Source organism: Geospiza fortis, unplaced genomic scaffold (assembly GCF_000277835.1).
Source record: "Geospiza fortis unplaced genomic scaffold, GeoFor_1.0 scaffold325, whole genome shotgun sequence".
Classification (NCBI taxonomy): Eukaryota; Metazoa; Chordata; class Aves; order Passeriformes; family Thraupidae; genus Geospiza; species Geospiza fortis.
The window spans coordinates 729,482-736,833 of NW_005054427.1; positions in this window are offsets into that span (position 1 = coordinate 729,482).

The following is a 7,352-nucleotide window of genomic DNA, read 5'->3' on the forward strand; positions in this document are numbered from 1 at the left end:
AAGTATGTGTATTATGAATGTTGTAATTTCCTTTCTTTCAAATATTAAAACATTTCACATTATCACTGCGGATGGTGAATCATGGTTCAGGATTTCAACAGTTCCTCCGAATTGATGTTCTTATAATTTTAGAGTATTTTCAGAAAAATGTTTCCAAACTTGCAACATTTACAAATTACATGCTATATATGAATGTGTATATATATATATATATATATATATATATATGGTTGATATATTTATTTATTCAGTTAGTTAGTTAGTTAGCTTGTTTGTTAGTTAGTTATTATGTGCCTGTTATAAAATTATAAACAAGTATATATGTTTTGTGTGTATTGCTTCTTGGTAGATAATGAATACATCATCACACAAGTCTAACTCATAAAATCTCTAATACATTGCTAACTTGAGAAAAGTTACCTTTCAAAATTTGTAGCTGCTAGTAGTAAGAGTTAGAAACAGTTTTTTAGTCATTTATGGTTAAGTCATTTATAGTTAAGTCTATAATGCATATATTATAGAATGATGTGTTGAGCAGTGTGTCTTCTTCTGGAAGCTGCAATGTACACTTTTGGGAGAAAGTATCATACTACTACTCTTGTGAAAACTGAAATTAGTACATAATCTGAACACCTTTTCAAAAAATTGTTTTCCAGATCATGCTCTTTCATGCAATATAATGTTTTGGTTTGCATGTCTTTGGCCTGAGTCATGCCAAATACCCACATAAAATGTTAAACCTTCCTCATATGCAAGTCTACAATTTACATATCAAATTAGGACAAAACCTTGAGTCCTGTGAAAGACATGCTGAATTTTGCTCTTTAAATTTCGTACTTCCAAGATTTTTCCTTAACACCCTGGTGCTGAGATGATGGACTGATTGCCCACAACAGGTACAAGGTGTGCCAAGGATTCAATGCACACTCCATCAGCCTCCCCAAACACAGACTTACAAGAGCTAACAAAAGGATTTCCACAAACAGTCAATCCAAAATGCCACTTTGAGTTCTAAATGACAACAGCTTTATTTGATAAAAAACATATATGTATTTCCCTCACTAAAACTGGCACAGCATATTTATATGTCACCCATCACCCTGATATCTCAAAATTTTTAAAATGTTTTGAAGTAGGAATTCTGTCTTCACTACATGTATTCTCTTCCTGGAGTAACATGGAGTAAGAACCTCAACTAGAGACACAGCTTAGTTCCTAGGGTAGGAAATATGGTGAACATGCTGAAGAAACCAGAAAAAAAAGAATTATGCTGTTTTTTAAGAAATTAATTCTTAATGGAATTACTTTAATTTGTTGTATTCTGAGTCCAGTTCTGAGATCTTGGTTCCCAGATTCAGTAACCAGAGGGCAGTTAAGAAATGGGGACACAACTTTGTCACACGTCTATGCTAAGTCACTTTATAGTCAGTTTCAATCAGTGCCTTCTCAGGCTGGTGTGTATGCTACTTAAATATTGAGACAGTGCTTACTGGCCTGAAAGAGATGGAGAGTTCTACATAAATCTTTGTCTGACTTTCCAGCTTAAGTCCTCACCATCCATCTCTGCATAAGCTTTCTTGTAGATTTTGAATCAAATGATGTGGGAAGCTGAATCTGCAGATCTGAACTGCAGCTGAGCTGCAGATCTGAGCCCTCTATAATATTTACTTTTGGTATTGTCTGAAAAATCTACACAGTCTGCAGCCAAAGATTTGAGTGCATTCCTGTAGCTTCTTATGGATGTTACAGACAGAGCTGCTGATATGCAGGGGCACAGCTGGCAGGAAGGCGGAGGATGGCCCCAGAGCTGAGGGGCCAGTAGCTGCACCTTTGGACACCCTTTGCACCTCAGGGGCCCCTGACAGTGGACAGCTGGCTCAGGAAACTAGACCTTGACACCTTTCTACTTCTTCTTGCTCAAAAAAGGGAGGATATACTATACAAGGCATCTCCAGGCAACAAGTGAAATTTATCTTGGCACCAAGCAACTTGTATTCTTAAGGGATGCGATCATATTTCTTTCTGACATATGGGGAATGGATGGGTTGCAGCACCACAGGCCATTCTCTGAATTCCCTGCAGCCATTCTCCTCTAGTTATGTGCCAGAAGATTTACAGACTGTCATATTATAAAATATTCTCTAGATGCTCATTTGCTTATATTTAATTCTACCCTGTAGCATTTTTTGTGTTCCTGCCCTTTTCTTTCTTTTGCCAATGGCAAGTCACTACTGAATTATGCATAAGTTTACTTAAATTCTTTGTTTACATTACATTTGGAGATCAAAGAGTGAACAGGAGTTTTTAATGGTGATTCAGTCCATTCAGCTTCCCCTTGGTGTTCCAGCTGGATGGATTCACAATGAGCTGATCTCTCCATTAAGCATAATGAAACCCACAGTCTCAGGGGCAGCAAATAATTTTCTTGTGCTTGTTGAGAACAGTTTTCTGAAGGCCAGACTTTTCAGTCTCTTTCTCCGATATTTGAATGGCACATCACTCCATCCATGCCCGTGAGGACAGGAGCAATTGCAAAGGGTCAACTCAGAAGGAAAATCTGAGGGTCCTTTATTTTGCCACAGTAACAGGAGTGCTCCCGAATACAGCCAAACACTAAAACCTCCAAGCAGGGGCAATCCCAATTTTTACACTCTCTCATGGAACATTCTAGCAACATTCTAACCAATCACAACGGAGATGTAACTAATATTAACATAGTAACTCCCACGAGCCCGTTGGAACAAACTTTAACTCTCACAAACTTGAAACAGTGTTCCCTAGCTTAGGGTGTTGCTTTCCGTGGCCTTGGGTTGATCTCGGCTATGGCTGGCTTGCTGGTCAGGCCAGGCCGCTGGACCTCCACATTTAAAACTATATTAAGATGTGATCAGGCCAAACTTGTACCAGAGCATGAGGCCAAATTAAGACAACCATTATGTGGGGCATTCATCTGCACAACAGGGTAAGAATCACTGCAGCTGAAATAACAGACTAGAAAAAAGAAATAATGATTTTAGGAAAACACAAGTTAAATTCAATAATCAAGCCACAGGAAAATATTATATTTAGCAGCTCTAGTGCTATCTAAAACTTAAAATTGATGAGCAGTTGTTACTGAAGCCACATAAAATTTGATCCTAAGATCAGGAGTCCATTTTTATCTTTATACTTGATCCCAAAAAGGTAACTTCATGTGAAAGATATCTCTGGAAGCCCAAGCTTCCAGAGATATCAAATCTGTATGTGAGAAATCTGTATGTAAGAAATCAAATGCTGTATGTCCAGCTAAGATAAAACACAGCATCTGAATTAATTTTTATCTTCTTATATATACATTTTTAATGCTGCTTTTTGCTGTTTCAAAGTGTGCAGTCTGGCAAGGTATAATTTGTTTTTTCCCTGCCTCTCCTGGAGCTTCAAGGATGTCTCCAGCTAATTGCTATGCAGGCTTTCACATATGGTATACATAACACATTGATTTTGAATATTTCAGAAACCACTTGCAGAGAATTCTCCTTTTATATACTGACAAAGTGGGACAGTGCCTCCAAACTTCAGCTTCAGGAACAACTAAAGTAGAAAGGGCTTCCTTGGAAGAGGATAAAGCTCAGCTGCAGCAGGGCCATCTGACCACTCTGACCTGTGCAGGCAAATGCACCAGTTTTAGGACCTATTATCACAAAAAATAATTAACAGTGCAAGGCAAGTCATATGTTCAAAGAAGTTTGAAAGCAGCCAACATCAAGTTTCAAACTGTTACCAAAATTTTGCACACTCTTCATCAAATGCATCTTCAATGTCAATTGTCAAATATAGTCTTCAACAGATCTTTAACAGCGCAGTTTGCTATGCCAATGAAGTGCCATACTCACGCATACCATTTCTTTTTGCAGCTCTGAAGAAGAAGTCCATTTTTAACATAGGCTCATACTATTCCTGAACAGCACAACCACGTAGTGTAGTTGAAAAAGAATTTATACAACAAGCTCTAATCTGCTTTGACTTCACAGGATGGAGCAAATACTAGTTACAAGATCACACTAATTACAAGGTAACGAGCATAGTAATTAGTATTATCAACTATGCTAGTTAATGGCAGTATTAGTCACTCCAGAACACAATCTTCATGTCTTTTATTTCTTTGTCATTGGCATATTGTGATCAATTAAAACGTGGTTTGTAAATAGAGTTTATTAATTGTGAGCAGTCCAGACACCACTTGTTAGACTGAGTTTTGTTCTCAGTGTTTCAAGAAGAGAACACAACCTTCCTTACATATAGCAACTGCTCCAAATAATTGCCACTGCCGTCAGGTTTGGCACCAAAATGCTAGTGATGAATTATTTTTTAAAGTATTCAGCAATTACTTGCAGTATTTTTTACTTTTAGAATTTGTCTACTGACAAAGTATGCTTGCTAAAGGTGTTAAATATGAATAGTGTTGAAATATTGCCTGAATAAGCTGTATAAAAATACTCCTTTATGTAATCTTTACTTTGGTGAGAGTCACAGTAGTATTTTTACACTAAGCTGTTCTTTTTAGTAACAAATAAAATTCATTAGTGACTCACAAGCAGGTAACTACTTTGCTTATGTTTGATGTCAAATAAAACAAGGCTCCAAAACTCAGGCTATCCATTGTTCACTTGACAAGAGCAGTCGACAGTGATTTTTTGTAAATAGGAAGGATGATGATAATGGGCCATGCTGTATGGATTTGGACAGATGGTATTTGTCAGAGAACAGCTCTTCTTTCAAGAAATAAGTAGATTTTGGGTAAATATAGAGGAAGAAATAGGTTGGTTTATGCTCATGATGATATTCTGGTTTATTTTCTTTAGGCTATAGTGGTGCACTCTCTCAGTCCCTGGAAAAGCTGTCATGTTTGCAAGTAAAAGTGAGAATAGTCAACAGTGATGACAATCCACAGATCTTTAACAAAGTGCAGTCAAATTAAAGAGCTCTGTACATCACTATTATATCAGTAGGAAACTTGAACTATATTGTGCGCTGAAAACAACAAAAAAACCCTCAAAGGCTGCTGCAGTGCAGCATTTCCTTAAGTCTGTGGTTTTCCTGATCAGAAAAAAATATTCATTTTCTAGTATTTGCAAAGTAATGTGTAGTTTCATTGTTTATATCTATATATCTACATATATGTTTCTGCATATCTCAGATCTCCTCAAAACGAACTGCTACAATAGTGGTTTTATCTGGATTCAGGACACATACTTAAACCTAACCAAAGTGGCATATTGATGTTAGACTTGGCCTTCTCTTGGTTACTGCAGATAGACCTAGTCAGAAAGTCCTTCTGGAGTTTGGGTAGTGTGGATGCAATCCTCAAACAGAAGACCCTCTACTGGATCTGGCTGTGCCAGAGATATTTTCTTTAATGTTCCTACCAGTGCTAGTATTACTTTGGAAAGATTGAGATTTCTGGCAGTTTTTGATGCTTTAAAAACCATTTTCACCAGACCTGTTCTAAATAAGTTTGCAATTCACAAGGGCAAGTAGGCATCCAAATGTCATATAGGCTCCTGAGTCCAGTATTGGTGCCCCTATATTTTCTGCTAACAGGCATTTGATACCAAAAATCAGGAAAAAGAAAAGAAGTCCTTAACACCAGTGTAGCATTAAGAAGCAGGTATTCTTTATTTAGCCAGACGCACGATTTTAGCCAGATGCAGAAATCGTGCATGCTGAGTACAGAAAAAGTTCCTGTTTGTATACTATTCTTTACATACATATTCATTGATTTTCCTGGAATAAACATACATTGATACTGATTTCCCTGAAATCACTGACATATGTTCTTCCCCCTCTGTGCATGCGCCCTTCTGTCCTGGGGGTCTCTTTTGGGGTCCCTGGTGGTCAGCGACTCCAAAGTCATACCTGACTACCTGGTGAACTGGTGAAATTTGGCACAGCAGAGCTGGCTACTTTCCATTGTTGTTCCTACAGAATAAGCATTATGTGGTTCCACAGGCCAGTGGTTTTTGAAGAGTAAGCACTGTATTAGCCCACCAGGTGCAAACAAGTTTTCATCTGACAACACATTCACAAACTAAGCCAAATCCTTCTCCTCAGGATGATTTTCAAACTGCATTCACAAATTCCCTGCCTAACATAATTTGTCCAATGGGGACAGGAAGTCCCTGTATTCCAAGGATAACAGCAATTGCTTGATGGGAAAGAAATTTGTTTGCTATTTCTGCTGGTTAGCAAGGATCTGAATCCAAATTTCCCACCAGCCTTCAAAATGCTCTGGAAAATGCAACTAGAAGTTCTGGGAGAGACTCCCAAATTTTGCTGTCAGTGGTTTTCCATGTTGCATAAATAATTAAATGTTCATGGGGTTGTTTCAGTGCTCAAATTCACTGGAAATGTTTCATGTCTCTTCATTTTACTTGCAGGAGTAACAGAACAACTTCCCACTGAGGTGCATCCTTGGAACTTGCACCAACCAGCCCTGTCACATGGAATCAGGTAAACAGTGATTAACTGCTCCAAGAGATTAATCATTCATTGCCGATCTAAATGACTGAATTAAGCATCTAATCACACACCTGATGTAAAAAGAAATGCTTTTATTTATGCTCTAAGCAGAGGCTACTGGGATTTTGCCTGCCTGCAGATCAGTCACATGGCCCCACCTCAGTGTGCAAACAAAAAGTGTGTGTCTCCATGTGGATATTTCAATGTGCCCACCAGGGCTGGTGCAAATGGCTGGGCAATCCCAACACTGAACATCACCACCAGTAACTGCACCAGTACAATTCCTACCTGGCCCTCTTCCCTCACACTGAGGGAGAGGGAAATTCACAGAATCACAAAATAGTTAGGGTTGGAAGGGATCTTTGGAAATGGTCCAGTCCAAGCCCCCCACCCAGATAGGGTCATTTACAGCAGATTACATAGGAACACAGCCATGTGGGTTTTGAGTATCTCCAGAGAGGGAAACCTTTCGTGTCCTGCACAGCCTGTTCCAGTGTTCTGTAACCTTCAATTCAAAAGAAATTCTTCCTTATGTGAAGGAAGTTAAATTTCTTATGTTTATGGCCACTGTTGCCACTGTTTATGACCTCTTCCTGTTGCCCCTTGTCTCTCTTTTACTGAGGAGCCCAGAACTGGACACAGCACTCCAGATGCGGCCTCATGAGGGCCGAGCAGACGGAGAGCACCACCTCCCTCAACCCTCTACGTTCTTCCCGATGCCCCAAGACACCGTGGGCCCTCCTGGCCACAAGGGCGCTGCCCGCTGATGGGCAACTTGTCATCCACCAAATCAGCCTCTAGCTGGGGACGCGAGGCCAGCTCTGCTGACAGCAGACGCCTTACACTCGGTTGCC